This window comes from Protopterus annectens, chromosome 12.part0, assembly GCF_019279795.1.
Source record: "Protopterus annectens isolate FY-2018-M chromosome 12.part0, PAN1.0, whole genome shotgun sequence".
NCBI lineage: Eukaryota > Metazoa > Chordata > Ceratodontiformes > Protopteridae > Protopterus > Protopterus annectens.
Genome location: NC_056746.1, coordinates 1329793556 through 1329815389, shown reverse-complemented (window position 1 = coordinate 1329815389; position 21834 = coordinate 1329793556). Strand labels below are relative to the sequence as shown.

At 42.0% G+C, this 21834-nt stretch overlaps 1 protein-coding gene across 5 annotated transcripts in view; it reads left to right on the top strand.

Annotated features, from left to right (window-relative positions):
• RGS19 (regulator of G protein signaling 19) overlaps window positions 1–21834 on the top strand; it is an 895116-nt gene that overhangs the window by 818280 nt on the left and 55002 nt on the right. The window lies entirely within an intron of this gene.

Genomic DNA, 21834 nt, shown 5'->3' with positions numbered 1-21834 from the left:
CAATTTTTCTCTCGAAGCTGGCCTTAGACGATTTTATGAGTGCCCGTAGTTTTTTGCTAATACTGATCAGAGATGCCTTCCCTTTTTGGGATTTTGCTCTATCATGTAGTAGCTTCCTCCTTCTATTGTATAGTTTGTTTATGGCTGGGGTCCACCAGACAGGACGTCTGCCTTTGGAGGATTGGGTCTTGGTTTTATTTGGGATTGCATGATCCATGCATTCCTGAAGGTGTTCATAGAATGCGTTTATAAAGGATTCTGTGGTCTGGACCGTATTTTCCACAGGCCCGGAGGCTTTGAAGGATTCCACCTCAGTTTTGAGGAGTGTGAAATTTGCTTTAGAGAAGTTTTTCACTGTGGTTTTCTGGGCAGGGGGTGGGGTCGGGATGTGAATATCCAGTGAGATTAGTTTATGGTCTGATCTTACCAGTGAGGGATACACTTCTGGTCTGGAGCATAGAGTCCCCATGTTGGTGATGATCAGGTCCAGTATGTTTTCCCCTCTTATGGGAGTGGTAACAAGTTGTTCCATAGCATTTGAATTTATAAATTCTAGGAACCTTTGGGCTAGGGTGTTGGAGCTAGAGTAATGCTCCCAGTCTATGTTTTGGTAGTTGAAGTCGCCCAATATAATGGTGTTTGGAGAGACCTTCATATTTTCCAGTGTTCTCAGGAAGGCCGAGTGGGGTTCCTGGGTTTGGAAGGGTGGTCTGTAGCAGGCTATAAACTGGAAGGCAGTTTTACCCACTGTTAGTTGCACATGGATAGTCTCTGATGCTTCGTGCTGTGCCACCAACCTGGTGGTGTGGGTATCTTTGATGAATATTGATACTCCCCCTCCTTTTGTGTTTCGGTCCAAGTTTTGGGGCCGAAAAGCATGGTATGAGGTATAACCTGGTAGTGCTGGGGTGCTCTCAGGAGCCTTGAACCAGGCTTCTGTTACTGCACAGATATCGATGTTCTCCATGCTAAGGAGAGTTTTGAGTGCATGCATCTTGAGGTTTAGACTTCTGGCATTGAGTAGCATTACTCTTAGTTTCTTATCCCTTGTGATACCTATGGAGGTGGGTTTGTCTTTTGAGCCTTGCCTAAAGAAGGCACTATGGGGTAGCAAGAGCCTTTGCCAATATCCAAAGTCCAGGGTGACAGGTGCAAGCCGTCCCTAGCGAAGCATCGTGGCTTGTCGAGCATGTCATCCCAGGCTGACAGGCATTGGATCCCCTTTGAATGACACCAATACTTAAGCCAATTGTTGAAATTGATCATCTTGTCTTCATATTGTGGCATCATTCTTGGTGAGGGTAAGATGTTACTAAAGGTCAGGGTCATACCGGCCTGGGCTACATGCTCAGAGAGCTCCTCTATGTATCTTTTCATGTAGTCCAGGGAGGTGCGTCTCAGGTCATTCACACCAGCATGGACAATGACTGAGTCATATTTGTACTTGCCTTGGAGTGACCTGAGTATTTGTGTTATGTGGCGGATCCTAGCGCCCACCAGGCAGCTCACCGTGACCTTCTCCTTGTTCAGCCTGGTGAGCGGGACGTCAGTGTGCCTAACGATAGAGTCACCTATTACAAGTGTATCAGGTGTGTTGTTTAGCCTAAAGGGCTGTTACTGTTCAGCACACTGGTTTTGTGAGCTATGTGTTGCACGTGTTTTGTTTTGGGGTAGCGGTTGCTTGGGTGCCTGCTTTGGAGGTCTCTGCTGCTTAGGCAGATTTTTATTTAGAGCCTCCAAGTATGTTTTTGTGTGTTTATGTGTTTGGTTTGCTGTCGTGGTAGGTCAATGTGAGACTGGAATTGTAGTGAATGTGGTTTCCTTCTCCTCCTGACTGGTTACGCCAGTACTAAGTTGAGAGAGCTTAGCCTCCAGTTTGGCTATATGGTTGCATCTCTCACATGTGTTGGAATTTGTTGAGAGGAGGAGAGGGTTGTCTGTATACATGAGGCAGTTGTAACATTACCTCAAGATTCCCAGATTAACCAGCTGGACTGGAGAGGAGATTGACAACTGACCTTTGGACATGCTAGAATAGTATTGGAAATTCCTTTATAATTGAAAAAAAGGGCCAATGGGGAACAAGGTACTCAAGGGGAGTTTATGAGGGTGTAGTGCTGTTAATTTTTTAGTGCTGACTTAGTGAGCAAGTGCCAGGTAACTTAAATGCAATGTGTTACAGGTAACTTAAATGCAAAAACGACAAACAGTAACTTTCTTTCAAGTGAAACAAGGAAATAAGTACAGTAAGCAATGCAGATGTCACTAGGGATCCACAGAAGCACTGAAAAGCCGTGTTTTAGGTGGAATTAGCGTTTCAGGGGAAATAACAAGCAAACAAACAAACAACAAGCATACAAACAAAGCTAGATTCAGCAGGCCTGGATCTAGTCTATGCTACAGCAAACAAGGTGTACCAATTTCAGTAAGAAACAGTTCAAATATGCAGGCACTATAAGCCTTTAACCAGAAATTCCCAGCTCAGAAGGGCAGAGTCCAGCCTCTCCTCCCACAAGAGTGCAGACCACGAACCTTCTTAATGTAAAATAACTGGCCTGAAGCCCAAGTGCTTAAACCAGAACTAATACACTTTTAGAATAACAGACACTGAGCCCTCAATCAGCAGTTCCCAACTTAGAAGGATGTAAGCTACCTGTTCTGCCACTACAGTGCAGACCACAAATGTCCATTTTCAGCAGAGGCCGAGGAGAAAAAACTCCACTCAGAGACTAACACTACAAAAAATATGATCACTACTACTAAACAAACAAAACTAAAAAAAACTAAAATATAATATATATAAATACAAATAAAAATTTTTCATGTACAAAAAATCTGACTAGATGACACAAAATTCAGTCATCAGGGCTGAGGAGAAAAGCTCCAAAAAATAAAAAAAAAAAAAAAAAAAGAATATCCATTAGCTAGTAATAACAACAAATATAACAACAAATAGGTATTGAAAGAAAGAAATAAGTTAATATATAATATTAATAGTGTTGCAAGTTAGTAGTTAGAAAGATAAAAAGTAGAGATAGGTAAAGGAAGAAAGAAAGTAAAAAGAGGAAATAATAAGGTACAGTTACTGAAAGGTATAGGGTTTGTGGACTTAGTGAGGCTAAGGAGGAGGCAGTAGGTAAAGGAGAGGGGAAAAAAGAGTGAGAAACAAAAGAAAAAATAAGGTAGAAGGTATAGGGTAGCAGCAGAGGCAAGAGAAAGAGACAGAGAGAACAGAGTGGTCAGAGACAAGAACAGAAAGAGGGACAGAAAAAAGGGACTTCTTAATGTAAAACAACTGGTCTGAAGCCCAAGTGGTTAAACTAAAAGGCTTAGAATGAGTTACACCAAGCAGTAATAAATACAATTGAGTACTTTTAAGATGACGCAAAAGCAAAATAAAGTAGGAAGAAACACAAATACAGTAAAAGCTGATAATTTTTTTTTTTTTTTAAGTGGAAAGAGAGAAAGGAAAGAGAGAAAGGAGTAGCAGAAACTAGGCTTTCTCAAATGTTCTCCCTGTACTGGGTAGAATGAGGTAATGACACTAGACTGGGAGGAGGGTCCCAGATCAAATTTACACTAGGGGCGGGCAAACTGCAAAGCCACCAACTATAAAAACACTGTACCAACAGGGAGTGAGGGTGGGAAAGAAACTGCAGAAATGTTTCTCACAGCTGAAAAGCAGCAGTGAGCCTTTAAATGAAAGTTTTAAACAGCTAAAGGAGCCTCTAGAAAAAAAGAGTTTAACTGCAATAAGTTATCAGAAACAAACAACCCAACAGATGCTTAATAAAAGTGGACAATTTCCAGTTAATACCTTACACACAGTGAAACTAGCTAGAAAAATACACAGTACACAAAGTGCTATAAATAACAAAGAAAGAAAGAACAAAATAAACAAAAAACAGGATACTTAATGTTATATATTATAGCTCCGAGTTTCCTCAGTGTCTTTCCTTTGATCAGCTCAGTGTGAAATGCTGAAATTCCACCTATGTTCATTTTGTAGTTCATGTAGTACACAGCCCTGGATGTCATCTGGTCCCATGGATGCTGTATCCTTAGCTTTGGAGAGTGCGGTTTCTACCTGTGTGGCCATGATTACCAGAATTTAGGAATCATTTGGTATTGAGATGGGCCCTTTAGGGGGTGAGAGGGGGGTGAAGTTGGCACTAAATCGATCTGCCAGGATATTGGCAATATCCTTGGGATCAGTAATCTGGAAATGCAATTGATCGAATATCAGTAAAATGAAAGTATGGTTTCAAAGTTGTACAATACTGAAGTGGAATACTATGAACTCATAATAATGAAAGTAAAGCATGATTCGTTATTATGAGTTCATCATTGTGAATGAAGATCGCAGTACAGTGAGGATCAAGGAATTTACCCTTTTTTTCACTGTAGCGCGATCTTGCAGTTGGTATATAAAATTTGGGGGGGTGCAGGGAAGCTTGCCCCCTGCAGAAACGTAAATGGACATACTGAATTTTGAAACCGGAAGTCTGGTATGTTGAATGTTGATAGTTGTGTTTCTGACATTCAAGATTTAGGGTAAATGTTTTTGTTTTTGAGATTTTATTTTGTTTTTATCATTAAATATTATTTTCCCTTCGACATTATGATAGTAAACTATATATATATATATATATATATATATATATATATATATATATAAAATATATATATATATGTCTGTATATGTATATATATATATATATATATATATATATATATATATATATATATATATGTATATATGTATATGTATAGAGAGAGAAAGAAAGAGAGATAGATATGTACCAACTCCATATTCTCACAGCATGGAATATGAAAAATTCACAGAGTAGTTACATTTCCATTTCAGTGCAAACTGCACCCCCCATCCCAACCTACCCTATCCCAAAATATACCTGACACTAGACATCTGCCTAGTATCTGTAGAGAACAGGTCATCTTTGCACTTGCCAAGGCCAAAAATGCAGCCTTAATGGGACCAGATAATATCCCTGGATGTTTACTAAAGAATCTAAAACAAGACATAGAGGACCCACTTGCCATAGCCTTTAGTCATAGCTTGAGAACTGGCTGCGTTTCTGCAAAATAGAGAACAGCAACAGTAATACCCCTGAACAAAGGGGGGAAATCAACTGACCCTGGGAACTACAGACCTATAAGTCTAACTAGCCTCATCTTTAAGGCCATGGAAAGAATTATCAAGGACATAGGTGACTGCCAAATGCTGGACCCAACCCAGTTTGGCTTCATTAAGGGAGATCATGCTTATTAAACCTGGTAGATTTTTTTGAGAATGTAAATTTCTCCAAAGCCAACTTCACTCTTTTAAGACAGAAGTGGCAAACTTCACGACACCCATGCTGACGGACAGTAGAGGTATGACTGCTGAATCCTATACAATTGCACTTTATAAGCACTTACACAAGTGCATGGATCATGCAATCCCTAACAGAACAAAGATGATATCCTCCAGAAAAAGAAAGCCAATCTGGTGGTCCCCTGCCATAAACAAACTATACAACAGAAGAAAGAAACTGTTGCAAAAAAGAGTAAAATCCCATGATTGGAGGAACTCCGGGGTCAGCCTCAGTAAGAAGCTGAGATCCCTCATAAAATCCTCCAAAGCTAGTTACAAAAACAAAATCGCCACTGATTCTAAAGACAACCACAAAGCATTCTATAGCTATGTCAAGAATCTCAATGGCAACACTCAGATCTGCTCTGAGTTACAGCACAACAGCACTAAATATACAGAACCAACGGATATTGCCAACATCCTGGCAGATAGGTTTAGTGCTAACTTTACCCCTCTGTCATCCCCCAAAGGGCCCATCTCTATACCAGAAGAATGCAAAGTTCTTGTAATCATGGCTGCACAGGTAAAAAACACACTCTCCAAAGCCAAGAACACAGCATCCATGGGACCTGACAGCATCCCAGGCTGCGTTCTACATGAACTACAGAACAAACTGGCACCCCACCTAAGTACCATGTTCAATCATAGCCTCACCTCTGGCTTTGTGCCCACTGAATGGCGCACAGCAACGGTTATCCCACTTCACCAAGGGGGAGCCACCACAGACCCCAGGAACTTCCGCCCCCATTAGCCTGATGAGCCTGGTCTGCAAGGCTATGGAACGTATCATCATGGAACTTATAAACAATGGCATTGGTAATCTCCAAACTCTGGGCCCTACCCAGTTTGGGTTTGTAAAAGGCAGATCATGTCTCCTAAACCTGATAGACTTCTTTGAAGCAGTCACCAAAGCCATAGATGCGGGTAAGGTGGTTCACACAGCCTATCTAGATCTCGCCAAGGCTTTCAACACCATCCCCCACTCTGGAATTATAGATAAACTCACTAAACTAGGTATAAATCCCTATGTCACAAGATGGGTTGCCATCTGGCTCACTGACAGAACCCACACAGTGAAAAGTAGCAGACGCTAACTCCAACCTCAGACCAGTGACAAGTGGAGTACCACATGGTTCAGTCCTAGGTCCTCTCCTGTTTGTATCTACTTCTCTGAAGTACAGGCTAACACAGAAGGTCTTTAGCTAGCAAAGTTCACAGATGACTGCAAACTAGGAGCCATAATCAAAACTCCTAATGATGTGGACATCCTACAAAAGGGCCTCACTGAGACAGATGCCTGGTGTCAAAGCCATGGCCTCAAGCTCAATGCCAAAAAGTGCATTGTCATCCCTTTTGGTAAAAACTCTGCATCCATGAACTACCACATAGGCGGTAGTCTACTTAACACTGAAAGTGTGATAAGAGACCTTGGGACACAGGTGGACAGTAGTCTCTCCTTTGATAATTACATTGCCACAGTAGTCAGGAAATCCTTCAACATGGCACACCTCATCACAAAAGGTTTCTCATCCAGGAAAAAAGAGGTCATTGTTCCCCTCTACTCATCACTCATTAGACCTATTATAGAGTACAACGCCCCTTTTGGTATGTACCTCACAAGACATCTACAACAACTGGAAAGGCCACAGAAATACCTCACAAAGAGGATTACCAGCCACATACAGATGCCCTACGCAGACCGTCTCAAAAATCTCCAGCTTTACTCTGTCGCATATTGCCTACTCATAGGCGATCTCTGCCTAACATACAAAGCTGTGTCAAACCCAGAGCTGTTGGACATGCTCCACTTAAAGAAATCCCAATCCCTCCGAGTTACATGCTCTAGGGACCTAAACCTTGTCACCACAATAAACAGAACATGATGGAGGGATAGATTTCTGTTCCAGAGTCTTCCCATGCTCTGGAACAAACTACCTATCTATATCAAGCAAAGCTCCTAATTAGCACTCTTCAAGAAAAATCTTGATGATTGGATGGGAGAAAGGAAATTCACCCTGGGGATCACTTCTGTGGCTCTGCTTGACAAGGGCACAGGAAAATAATTTTCTTGGGTGGCAAAAGCCAGGGTACCATTTGGCTAGGCTTATATAGGCCCTAGCGCCAATAACCTATTACCTACCTATGAACCTATGAACCTATCAAAGCCAAGGATGAAGGTATGCCACTCTGGCATCATTCATCTGATCATAGGAAGTTACTAGGCTAATGGTCCTAGGGCCCTTACAAGCCTAGCCAAGTTCTACCCTTATTTCCATGATCAGCACCTATTGCCCCTGTCCAAGAGGGACACAGGTGGAATCCAAAGGGTGAATTTACTGTTACCCATACAGTCATCCAGACTGCATTTGAAGATTGCTAATGAGGTGCTCAGTTTGACATGAAATGGGAGTCTGTTCAAGAGGCCTGGTAACCTCTGCGAGACATCTTTTCCTCCAGCAGGTTCTGTTAATGTCACATACCAGGTTAAGGTCTTTAGAGTGAGTAACCCATGTATCATTTGACTTATGGATATGCAGCATTTCTAATAAAACAGGGTCAGAGATTGCCTTGTATGCAAGGCAGAGATCAGCTCTGAGTAGTCTGTATGAAACAGAATAAAGTGACAGTAATTTCTGATGGTCCGCATAGGAAAGATGCAGAAGATCTTGAATTTTCCTTTTGAAGAACCTTTGTGATCTCTCCACTTGTTGCAGGTGCTTGGAAAGGTACGTACCAAAATGGGTGTTGTACTCAATTATTGGCCTGATGAGGGAAGAGTACAGGGAGGTTATAACTTCTGTTTTTCTGGAGGCAATACCCTTACTTATGAAATGGGCAATATGGAATGCCCTTCTTACCACTGTGGAGACATGGTGGTCAAAGGTAAGGTTGTTGTCAACCTGTGTGCCCAGGCCTCACACCACTTAAGGTGTTGCTATTGATATGGTAGTTAACAGGAACATTGCTCTTACTGAAAGGGGTGATAATACATTTTTTGCATTGAGTTTAAGGCCCTGACTTTGGCACCAATCATTTGTTTGTGTAAGACCATCTTTGGAGATTCTATGACCACTCCCAGTTTGCAGTCATTGAGAAACTCTCCCAGACAGGGATTAACCCTTATGTTACTAGATGGATAGACAATTGCATCAACAACAGAACACACTTTGTTAAAATTGGCGACTCACACAGTAGGGGTCTGCTGAGCCCCTTACTGTTCGGCATCTGTTTCTCAGAAGTCCAGGCCAAAGTAGACAGCATTTGGCTCACCATGTTTACAATGATTGCAAACTGGGAGCAATCATTGAGTCCCCCAATGATGTCAACATATTACAAGAAGGGCTAACACAAAGCCATGGTCTAAAACTAAATGCAAAAAAATGCATTATTATTCCCTTTGGCAAAATGGAATTTCCTACAAATTACAATATTGACAGCAACCCAGTGGTGCGAGACTTGGGAACACGTTGATAGCAGTCTGAACTTTGACCACCAAGTTTTCACAGTGGTACAGAAAGCCTTCTACGTAGTACACCTCATAAGCAAGGGCATGGCATGCAGATCAAGGGATGTTATAACTCCACTGTACTCGACCCTCATCAGACCACTAATAGAGTGTAGTACATCCTTTTGCATGTACCTCACCTGACACTTGCAGCAGCTGGAGAGACCTCAGAGGTTTCTCACCAAGAAAATACAGGGACTCCAAACTATGGCTTACATGGACAGGCTGAAAGCCCTCGCACTTATCTATGTATCTTATAGGCTGCTGAGAGGTGACTTGTGTCTGGCCTATGGAAATGATGGACATCTGCAAGTCAAATGGCACAAGAGTCACTCACTGTAGGGATCTCAACATAGGTTGTGACATTAACAGAACATGCTGGAGAGACAAATACATCTCCCAGAGACTGCTGCTTCTCTGGAATAGCCTTCCTTTTCATGTAAAACAAAGCTCCTCACTAACCTTAGTCAAATGCATCCTAGGTAATTGGATGGGAGACCACAATTTCACCTCTGGGGTAGCACCCATGTCCCTCATGGACAGAGAGGTATCTGGTGTTGATCACTGACTTGCTATGTTCATAAATTAGTTTTGTGAACTACACAAAAAGAACAAATGAGGATACTTGGGATTAACATGGGGATACTTGGGATTAACATGGGGATACTTGGGATTAACATGAGGATACTTGGGATTAACATGGGGATACTTGGGATTAACATGGCTAGGCTTGTAAAGGCTGTAGGGCCGCTAGCATAGTAACCTGCTATGAACCTATTTATATACATACAGAAGTTACATTTATACATTAAGATTTTACAGGGGAAGTAAAGTTACTAAAGAGAAACCCCAGTGCAACGTAGTAGATTGTACAGACAGCAGTTTTGTATAAAAATTGTTTTATCATTTCAGTGAGATGTTAAGAGTATTCTGTTTAAAGAGAGTATTGTATGGTAAGCACATTTAGAAACTTTATAAGCAGCAGTTTTCTGTGAGTAACAGCATTCAAAGATTTGAACTCATCTACAGGCAAACTCATAAACTTTATGTTGAAAGAGGCGTAGAGAAGCCAGGGTTTAGTAATGATTTTTCTGATAGGCACAGTTCTTCATCCTCTTCCATACTGATATATATATTTCATATTTATTAAATTTATGTGTATGTTAATCAAGGTAGACCATGATCCACATGGACCTTTTTCAGAGTTAGAACAGAAAAACTTTCTGGTTAAATGAGTTGCTCAGAGTCACACAGTAAGCAAATGGATCTGTGGGAGCCAAACTTTGGTCTATAGGAAGCAACTTGTTAATAGCTTTTTTTTTTAATTATCCTTTGTTTGCTGTGTTAGTCCTACTGAACTAGTAGCCTCTTTTCAGTGTGGACCTGAGGTGGTATTTATATTACCACATCTTATAGATTTAATCCTATGTCCTAACTGTCATAATGTATATAGCTGTTCACTGGTCGAGTAGCTGCTAGATGTAAGGAGCTGCATCCACCCCTTGATGACCACAGCCAGCCAAGTGAAGGGGAAAGGTATGGCTTGGCTTCAGTTGTGCTGATTTAAAAACAAATTGTTGTCATCCAGTACTGAAACTGGACTACTACGTAATTAGAAGTTTTATTCCCACTGTCTCTGCTTACGTAATTTGCAGAGATCATGTTTATAACACTCTGTGTTTACATACACAGCTGTATTCATGTCGTCATCTGTTGACTGTTTGGCACCATTTTGTGGATATCTACCTTCGCTTCAGTGAATACACACTAATGAAATGAGTGCCCAGTCATGTCAATATCAGGAGTAGGTGCCATCAGACAAGTGTGCACTTACCCCATACCACTGAAGAAAGGTTTATGGGATAGGTGGTTACACTTGTGCAGTCAGAAAAGTGGGCACTCACCCTGTACAAGGTGTCCAATGTAGCAGTGTCTTTTCTGTGAAAGAAAGAAAACACTTCAGTTGTTTATGTTTTTTATACAACATAATTGCAACGGCACAGTGGTGCAGTTGTAACATTGTTGCCTCACAGCAAGAGGTTCTCCGGTTCACTTCTTGGCTGGAGTGTCTTCTGTGCAGAGTCTGCATGTCCTCCCTGCATTCGTGTGAGTTTTCTCTGGGTACTCCGGTTTCCTCCCACATTACAAAGACACGTGTCTGGAGCATTTCTCCCTGGGCCTCCACTGAAAATTGGCTGTGTTCAAAGTTGGACTTTCCTGGTAAACAAATGTTAAATAAATAAATTAAATAAAATAACTGATGACTATATCAATTGTAATATAACTAATGCATTATCTGCATTCCAGAAGGAACATAGTTCATAGGTTCATAGTTATATAGTAGGTTAACGACCACCAGGGCCTTTATAAGCCTAGCCACGCAACCCAATCCAATTGTGTCCCTATGTATCATGGGTGTTTAGTAGGTGGGGTTATGTTACTTAGGAATTCCTAGAGGTTATGTATGGGGCTATGTTTATTTGGGCATTACTGTCTGCCTCTGTCTGTCTGAGACATGGATACCAGACCAGGGTGAATTTTCAATTTCCCATCCATTGGTCAAGGTTACCCTTAAATAAGGTTAGTGTTGGACACTGGATCACATAGATGGGGAGCCTGTTCCAGAGCATGGGGATGCCTTAAGGCACATGTCTCACCAACATGTCTTATCTATGTCACAAACAAATTTAAATCCTTGGATCTAGTGGTTCTAATGCTATTCATTTTGTGGATGTGCAAAGGTCCATCAGAGCTGAATCTGAGGATGCCTTGCAAGCCAGGCATAGATTGTCTCTCAGTAACCTGTAGGAGACTGAGTATAGAGATAGGTATTTAAGACAATCTGTATACGTCAATATGTTTATACCCTGGATTCTCATGGCAAGGAACCATTGTGAGTGTTCCATCTTTTGCATATGTTTAGTGAGGTACATGGCAATGAGTCTGATTCAGGCTGAATAAAGTGGCACTATGACGTCCTTGGACCTGGATACCATGCCATTACTTATAAGTTGGGTGACATAGAATAATTTTCTTACTACCTTGGTCACATGTTGGTCAAAGGCCAGATTACTCTGTACATATGTTCCCAGATCCCTGATTACTGGGTTAACTCTTAGGGGTGTCTTATCTATGGAGTAATTAACCTGGGTGGCAGTTTTCCCAAATGGCACTATAATGCATTTCTTGGCATTAAGTTTTAATCCATGACATTGGCACCATTCTTTTGTCTGTGTTAAACCCTCTTGTAAGATGTTTATGTCATGGGTGGATCTGTGACAGCTCCCAATTTGCATTCATCTATGAACTTGGTTAGTTAAAGGCCTTAGACAATCGCGGTCCCACCACAGTCCCCAGAGGTTACCCACTGGTGACCAGTCTCTAACTTCCTGGTATCACAAGTGCTTACTTCCTTGGTCCTATCTGTGAGCCAACTGGCAAGCCAGTGAGTTATGTAGGAATTTATGCCCAGCATGGTGAGTTTGTCAACTATACCCAAATGGGGTATTGTATCAAACACCTTTGCCAGATCCAGGTAGGCGGTCTGCACCATTTTCCCCACATCCATTGCCTTGGTGACCTTCTCAAAGAAGTCCACTAGGTTTAGTAGGCATGATCGTCCCTTGACAAAGCCAAACTGTGTTGGGTTTACTGTTTGAAGGTTGCATGTTTCTCTGTTGATCATTACTATGATAATTAATTTCATGGCTTTGCATATTAGACTAATAGGTCTGTGGTTTCCGAGATCTTTCAATGGTCCACCTATGTGAAGTGGGATAACCATTGCAGTCCTCCACTCTCATGGTACAAAGACTGTTTTGAGGCTATAGTTGAAAAGTGACTCAAGTGGTCCTGATAGGTCATGTTTCCAGCTATTTAGGAGAGATCTTTGGATACTGTCAGGGCCCAGTTAGGCTGTGCTTTGGCCTTAATGAGCACCGCCAGGACCTGCTTCCTGTTAAGAGTTGGAGGGTTATGCTAAAAGGTATTTCATGGTGGGAGACAGGGAGGAGTAGGGGATGAAGTCTGAGCTGAATTTGTCAGTCAGTAAATTTGCTATGTTGGACTGGTCAGTGAAGGTAGCAGTATTGACCACCACCTCAGCAAACTGATGTGTGCTGCCTTGGAGGTTTTGGACATAACTGTATAAGGCCTTGTGGTTGTCCTTATGGACTTAATCAGTCCTCTTAGTTTCCTGTTAAATTTAATTGGAAAATTCTGTCATTGTGGGATTTGCTCTTCCTGATTTTAGCCATGATTTTTCCTTATGTTATATACCATACTGACGTTATGATTCCCCCAGTGTGGTTTGATTTTAGAGTTTATTTTGAGATTTCTTCTAATAGGTACAGCAGCCTCTATACAGCCATTCACATAGTTACACAGGGTCTCTGTGAACAATTCCACATAGGTTGTTGTGAACTTGGAACTGGAAGGGGAATTCAATTTTGATAAACTATCACTTAATAGGGTGTAGTTTGCTTTGGAATAGATGTTCTTCATCTCACATTGCTGCAGTCCTTACACTTGGGTAGTCCGCTTTCCTCGGTCGGCCCGAATATCAAAGTATTAGGCTGACGTCGGTCAAGGCGCTTAAGACTGACATCAGGACGTCAGGGTACAAATGCGCATGACCAACGTCATATCCTCAGTCTTTTTTGCCGCATGGTCCGAGTTTCAGACCGAGTCAAAGTTGGCTAAGTACCCCGTTGGGGAATATTTTAGTGTTTTCTTGCCGCAGTGATATAGCGGACGTCAGAAAAAGTGAATAACTGTATTCCTTGTGGGAAACAGATACAGAGATTATCATACTTTGTGTATTCCTTGTTTGGGGCCTGAGCACGACGTTGTTGGGTGTCGCTTTGTGCTAGGTTCAATAAGCGCACAATTGCCGGTTAGATTGTGCCAGGTTGGTCTTCGAAGCGGTGCAATTATAATATGCCGCCGGATGCTCCGGCCCTTCAAGAAGCGCAAAGACAAAGCAGCTAAACCCAGGCAAGAAGAGTCGTCCGTGCGGATGCCGGTTCTTTAGAGGCGTCAGTGGAACCGGTGCTTCCGCTGGAGGCTTCTCTGGAGTCCCAGGGCGAGACTTTGATATTGCAGCATGTGGCTTCTCAGCAGGCAGGTCAGGCTGAAGGGCTTCTCAGGTTACTGTACTCCCTCCCTTCCTAGGGTGGTTAGGCCCTCTCCTTCTGTTTGCAAGGCTTCTCCCAGAGGCAGGCCAGGTTTAGCTTCTGTGGGTGTCACTCCTAGTTCATCAGGATCTGTGCCCAAGAAGCACATGCTTAAAATGGCAGAAGATTTAATTACTTTGATTAGAGGTTCTTTGCCCCTCCTGATAAGAGGCCTAGGGTGGAACCAGAGTTGGGGAGTTTTGAGCGGCTTCGGATGTTTCAGAGTCTTCGGCTGAAGACTTGCAGGAGTATTCTCCTTATTCTGATTCTGATGTGGATGATTCTACTCCTTCTGCTTGTCCTCCAGAGGATTTTTCTTTTTCAGAGACTCTTCATTCCATGAGGGAACATTTTAAGTGGGAAGGTCAGGACTTCTCTGATTCCAGGAAAAGGCTTAGGGAATTTTGCTTTACCCCAGCATAGGCCTTTGGCTATACCACCTGTTCTGGATGTTGTGGAAGATGTGTTTGCTGAGGCTTCACTTAATCCTGATTCTTTGCCTCCAGCTCCTGTTAAACCGGACAGGTATTACAGGGTGCCTGGAGCTCATAAATATCTTTATAAGAGTCCTAGGGCGGACCCAGAAACTGTTAGTCAGGGACCTAAGGGTGTCAAGGCCTCTGTTGTAAAAAATCCGGTTCCTCCAGATAAAGAGGCCAGAGCTTTGGATAGATGGGGAAAGAAAGTCTGTACTTCTTCCACCTTAGCTATGAGGGCTTTGAATTGCCAGTTTCACATGTTGAAATATCAAAACTATCTTCTTTCTCAATTGAAGTCTAAGGTAGATGCTCTGGAAGGTATTGAGTGTAAAGAATTACAAGATTTGGTACATGTTTCTGAACAGGTGGGTAAGCATTCTTTACAATGTGGTTTTGATGCTGTACAGGCCTCCTAGGGTGGCTGCCACTGGGTCAGTTCTTCGCAGGCACGCCTGGCTGAGGGATCAGAATTTATCTGACCATGTTAAGACAAGGATTTTGGATGCTCCTTTACAGTCTGATGTGTTGTTTGGTTCACCTGTGGAGGCAGTCTTAAAGAAGATGGAAGACAAGGCTAAGTCTATGCAGGCTGTTAAAGATTTTTGCAAGTTCAGCCTCCAAGTTTAGTAGGAATTGGCCTGCTAAGGGGTGGACTCTTATGATTCGCAGTCTAGGGGTAGATCTAGACGTGGTAGGGGCAGAGCTCAGGGCTCTTTCAGACCTAGAACAGGGAGTTCACCTGCACAGTCTTTGGGTGAGGGCAGGGCCAGTCCAACAGGCCCAATGACCTACCTTTTCAGCTGCCAGAGCCTTCTTGTCTGGCAGCACCCTTGGGAGGAAGGTTGGCACTCTTCAAGGAAAATTGGAGTTTAATTACCCAAGACAAATGGGTATTGGATATCATACACCAAGGTTACAAGTTTTATTTCCATACCTTGCCTCCTTTCAAAGGCATGCCAGACGTTCCTCCTCAGCAAAGAATAGAGGCTCACAAACAAATTTCTCTGCTGCTTCAAATAGGGGCCATACAGCCGGTCCCTCTGCCAGAAGTGGGCCTAGGATTTTATTCTTGTTCCTAGTACCAAAGAAGGGGAACACGTGGAGACCAATTTTGGATTTATCTATCCTCAACACTTATCTGGACATTCCCAAGTTCAAAATGTTGACGTTACAACAGCTTTTACCTCTGCTGGGCAAAGATCACTGGATGGTGACTCTGGATCTCAAGGAGGCTTACCTTCATGTTCCTATCAGGCTAAGTTGCAGGAAGTATCGGGCTGGGACTTCTCATTATCAGTTCTCTGCATTGCCCTTTGGCTTATCTACTGCACCCAGAGTGTTCACAAAGGTTCTGGCTCCAGTGATAGCTTTCTTCATGCTAAAAGGAATACAGATCTATCCTTATTTGGACGATTGCCTGATTCTGGCTCAAGAAAGGGACGAACTTCTTCATCATTTGCAGTATGTGATAGCAGTGCTAAGATGCCTGGGGTATTCTGTGAACGAAATAAAGTCCAGTCTAGTACCCTCTCAGGACATGTGCTTTCTGGGTGTGAGACTGAATACAGCATCTCAGATGGCCTTTTTGACCCCGGACAAACAAAAGAATCTTTCCCTTTACTTCCATCAATTGTCTCATCAGTCCAGGCTGACTGCAAGGACAGTCCTTCAAGCCTTGGGGTTCATGGCATCTTGTATTCTGGTGCTTCCCAATGCCAAACTGCATATGAGGAAGCTACAATGGTATCTCAAAAATGTATGGACACAGCACTGCCAAGATATGGACACTGTCATTCAGATAATACCTTGCATTCAAAAGGAATTTTTGTGGTGGGCTCAGGAATGTCACCTAAACAAGGACTCTCTGTGACCCGCCAGAGGCGAGTCAGATTCTTACGACAGATGCCTCAGACAAAGCTTTGGGAGCTCATCTAAATGGAAAGTGGATACAAGACACGTGGCCTGCCAGACTACAACATCTACATATCAATTTGAAGGAGATGTTAGCAGTCCAATTTGCATTAATAGCTTTCAAGGATTTACTTCTTCCAGGGCAGGTGTTGGTTCTAACAGACAACACAACTGTCATATGGTACATCAACAAGCAAGGGGAACACATTCTTATCCTCTATGCAGACAAGCAATGATTTTGTGGGAGACTGCTCTCAGTTTACAGCTAAATCTTCAGGCAAGGTTTCTGCCGGGAGCACAGAACTCCTTAGCAGATGTGTTGAGCAGAATGGATCCCCACGAGTGGAAATTGGATCCTCATGTATTTCAGAAATTGACAGTGTCATGGGGAACTCCAGACATAGATCTGTTCGCTTCTCCACTAAACTACCAGCTGCCAAAGTTTTGCACAAAAGGTTTCATCCCACAGCTTGGAAAGTGGATGCTCTTTCTTTCAATTGAGCAATCTTCATGTGTATGCCTTTCCACCTCTGCCTCTCCTCCCAAAAGTACTCCTAAAGGTCAGACAGGACAAGCCAAAGATGATTTTAATAGCTCCAGATTGGCCTCGACAGCACTGGTACCCATTACTGAGAAGTCTGGTTGGGAGCCTCCATGGCCTTTGCCTTGATTCCACACCTGTTGTCTCAAGAGAACAGTCATTTACTCAATGTCAAACTTCACTCTCTTCACCTAACAGCCTGGCATATTCTGTTTTAAACCCTGGAGGGTCTCAGCTTCCACAGCAAGTTTTGAATGTTATTTTGGAGGCCAGAAGGCCTAGTACAAGGAAAGTGTAGATAAATGGAAGAGATTTTTATTTTGGAGTACAGCAAAGGAATTTGATGTTTCTAAGCCTAATTTAAGTGTGGCTCTTCAATATCTTGCTGAGTTACTGGACAAAGGTTTGTCCTTCTCTTCTATTAAGGTTCATGCTGCAGCAATTTCTGCTCACTATGACTGTGACCCACCATTGTTTTCTCATCCTTTGTTTAAGCAATTCCTTAGAGGGGCAAAGAATATAAGACCCCACTAGAGCTCCTACTCCTGCTTGGGATCTCAATTTTGTGTTGGAGAAACTCACTCTACAACCTTTTGAGCCTGCAGCTACTGCCGAGTTGAAATATTTATCATGGAAGACTGCTTTTTTGTTGGCCATTACCTCTGAAGGGTTTCTGAATTACAGGCCCTTATGGCAGTTGAGCCTTTCTTAATTTTCCATAAGGATAGGGTATCTTTACATACTAATCCTTCCTTTATGCCTAAAGTGGTTTCTAGTGTGGCTTTAAACCAAACTATTCATTTGCCTACTTTTTATGCAAACCCCAAAATAAAGGGGAAAAGATTTTGCACACCTTGGATATACACAGGCAGTTGCGATATTATTTGAGCAGAACTAAAGGGTTCAGGCAGTCTCAGCAGTTATTTGTTTCTTTTGCTTTGGGTTCTCAGGGCAAGCCTGTGTCAAAACAAACTATTTCTAAGTGGATTGGGTTTTGTATTGCTTTCTGTTATTCCCATCATGGTAAGGAGATTCCAGCTGGGATTAGGCCTCATTCCACTAGGGCTACTGCCACTTCTACAGCTTTTTAAGGGGTGGCAACTAAAGATATTTTGGAGGCAGCTACTTGGAGTTCAGTGCATACTTTCTCTAAGCATTACCACCTTCCACTTTACTCTAAATCTAGGGCTGGTTTTGCCACTGCAATTTTACAGGGCATTTTGGCAGCTCCTACTGCTCTATAGTTTTGCCATCCTCCCTTACCTCTGTTTTGGGATTATACCCAAGTGTAAGGACTGCAGCAATGTGAGATGAAGAACATAGTACAGTTTTGTACCTACCATAAATGTAGATGTTCGAAGATCCACATTGCTGCCTCCTTCCCCTCTGTAGTTAGAGGCGGTTGTGTGGGTTGGGTTGTAAATATTGTGGATATTGTATATATTGTACATATGATTAGTGCAAGGGTGGTTGGTTGGTTTTTTTTGCTGTCTTTTGGTTTTGACCTTTCTGTTTAGGGTCTTCTGACATCTGGGGCAAGAAAAGACTGAGGATATGACGTTGGTCATGCGCATTTGTACCCTGACGTCCTGATGTCAGTCTTAAGCGCCTTGACTGACATCAGCCTAATACTTTGATATTGACAGCGGACTACCCAAGTGTAAGGACTGCAGCAATGTGGATCTTCGAACATCTACATTTATGGTAGGTACAAAACTGTACTTTTCTAACTCTTACAGGGTTTGCTGGGGTTACCGAGTTGATTTTTATTTCAAAAGTAGACACTTTGTGATCCAACCTCACCAGTCAGGATATGACACTGGGTTGGGGTATAGCACTGTCCCATATTGGTGAGTACCAGGTCCAGTATGTTTGAAACTCTGGTGGATGTGCACATTATCTGCTCAAGGGCATTTGTGTTTAATAAAGTCCAGGAATGATTGTGCCTGTGAGTATGAGGCAGCGTGTGTTTATCAGTCTATAAAGGGGTAGTTAAAATCTCCTTATGAATAGGGTATTTGGTTTAATAGTGAGTGTCACCAGTACATCTAGGTACGAGCTATGGGATTCTAGGGACATACAGGGTGACCTGTAGCTTGCTAGGATATGGTATGAGACTTTGTCTATGGTGATTTGCACATGGATAAAATCCAGGCCATCATCCTGTTTAACCAACATGGGTTTTTATTTGTTGCTAATATAGTTTGAGATTCATTCACCTTTTGTCGCTGTCTGTGCAGCTCATGGTCTACATGTGTGGAAGGCACTGAAGCTTTAGTATTAGTTATTGCTTGCTACTTTACAGTCTAAATGGAGTGGATAAGGTAGCAGGTGATTAACTTTTGTGTGAAACACAAATGTTGAATGTATTCGGCATTCACCATAATCTGGCAGTTGGTCCAGAAGGGTAAGGCTGTGTGTTGTACTTCCTGGGGTGCAGACTTTGATTCCCTCTGCCCTTATTTGCCTACTGTGTGAGCTTGTGCAAGTCTGATATCCAGACAAGAGACTGTGTGCCCACTGGGCCTACGTTGTTAACAAATGTGTGTTATTAGTTGCCTATATCTATTCTGATTAACTCCCACTGTAGTTCAGTGAATATGATAGCAGCCAGCAAACAAGCTGCATCCCACAGTTAAGGATTTTGATTCCCTTGGCATCATGTCACATATAATGTAATACTGACCAAGCTACCGTAGAGGACCAAAGCTCCTCATTCTCAGGTGAGAACTGTTTGGCAGGTATTTGCTAGTTAACAAAGAAGAAAAAATGTGACTTTGTTCACTAGCACCAAAGTGCATAAAGTTAGCCTGGTGAGTTAAAATTTGTAGGAGAGACTGAAGTGCTCAAGACAAGCTGCCAGAAGTACGGTAGTTCATGGGTTCATGAGTTCATCGGCTCATGTGTTCTGAGGTTCATGGGTCTTGGGTTCATAGTTTCATAGCTTTATGGGTTCTTACTAGGGAAGCAACCTGGGTGAACATATTAAGACCAGTGCAACGCAGACAGTTTAGGGGGTCAGTTTGCCACCTCTTTTCACCGAGGACCACACTACTTACCCAAGAGTAAATTTGTTTGTTCTTATCCAATCCTTAGAGCAGAACTTGAAGGAGACTAATATTTTACAGGTTGTTTTACATTGTTTGACATGTAAATGGAGCTTGTTCCATAGGTAGAGGATTGTTTGCATGAGACAGCTGTCTCTCTATAAGGTCATGTTTATGCTGTGATGAAGGCTGAGGTATTTGAAGTGAGTACTTTTAGTATTATCAGTGTTTGCCATGTGGAAGAGATCTAGTAAGGCTGGACATTTCATAACCCATAAACTGAAGCAAAAATAACCATGTAGAAGGTGGTGCAAGACAGAAAGAAGCTGGGTAGCTAAGTGAACTTAGTTATTAATTTCTTTAGTTAGAAAATGTGATCTTTCTAGTTGAGAAAGATGCTTGGAGTGGTACCTTCTGTAGAACCCACCAAAAATTTGTAAACCTGACACAATATCTCAAAAGTTTCTAAACTAAAAGTAACTGTTCATCTATAAAGGCAAGCATTCATTTTAATGTAAATAATCTGCAGACAAATTATGAAACCAGTCGTAAGTATAATTAAAAAAATGAGTTTCTGCTACTGTTTCGAGAATTACAAATAGAACAGTTATTCTTGGTTCAGCAGGAAAAGCATGCTAAATAAATGGTGCAGTTCACAATAGTTGTTTATGTGTATGACAGACTGGTAAAATGTAATCTGGTTACAGCTTGTGTGTCAGAATGTTCCACTAACAGTAAAATGTGAAATTTCTGCAGACTTCTGAAATTTTTAAATTTTGCATTGCAGTTTGTGGTACGTGGTCATTAAAGCATTTATAAAATGCGTTGTTTCACATTTCTAAGCTATAAAGTAATTTTAGAAATAGAATGCAAACGGTAGTTATCCATTTAACATTTCACTGACTGAATCCTTGTCCCTTAAATGACATTAAGCCCTCTGTGGTAAAGCCAACTGTTAAACTTTATCAGTGAACACAATCTACAGCCATTTGTCAAGTGACTGTTGAGAGCCTTTTTTCCTAGGTTCTTTTCCCACTCTGTCTGCTGACTATGAAGCCTCCCCCAACCAAACTTGAGTGCTTTTGCTCCCAAGCTGTGGGGAATCCCCAGACCCAGTAGTAGTAAAGCACCTCTTTCTTCAAAGGATTGTGACTGTGTATGTCCTGCCTTCCACCCCCCTCCTCCCAAGATGATTGCACCCATGTCCCCCAGTCAGTGCTGTCAAGTTCCCAAACTGCTAATAGAACCCAGGTCACCTGGACCGTAGTCAGTGCTTTTATCTCACGATGCCATTAATGCTGACAAGAGTTTTACATTCTGAAAATGAAGTTAGTACAACAAACTTACTTTTCAGTGTTTTTATATTCCCGTCAGTAAATGCATTTTATGATAATTGTACATGAAGGAGTCTGGCATTAGCATAACTCTGCCCGAATGCTGTTAAGTAGTCAGAATGTTTAATTTGTAACCACGGTTTCAGACTCCATTCCACCTGTCTTCACACCATACCTCTCAACTTCTTAGTGATAGAAATCTGGACAAAGCCTGACAAAATGGGGGGACAAAGGCCCAAAAATAGGGGGACAGTTTTTAAATATATCTCTTATAAACTTAGAAAGTTGCTAGAGTAACAGGGTTTGTGTTAATATAAATCTTCTGAAGGATTTGAAGTCTGAAACTCAAACGTATGTTATTATTTAGTGACTTCAATCTTCAGATCGTCCCAGTGATTTGCCAAAAAAAATCACAAATTTTATGAGGAATAGACCAAAAATATGAGGCAAAAATCTGGACATTCTGTGA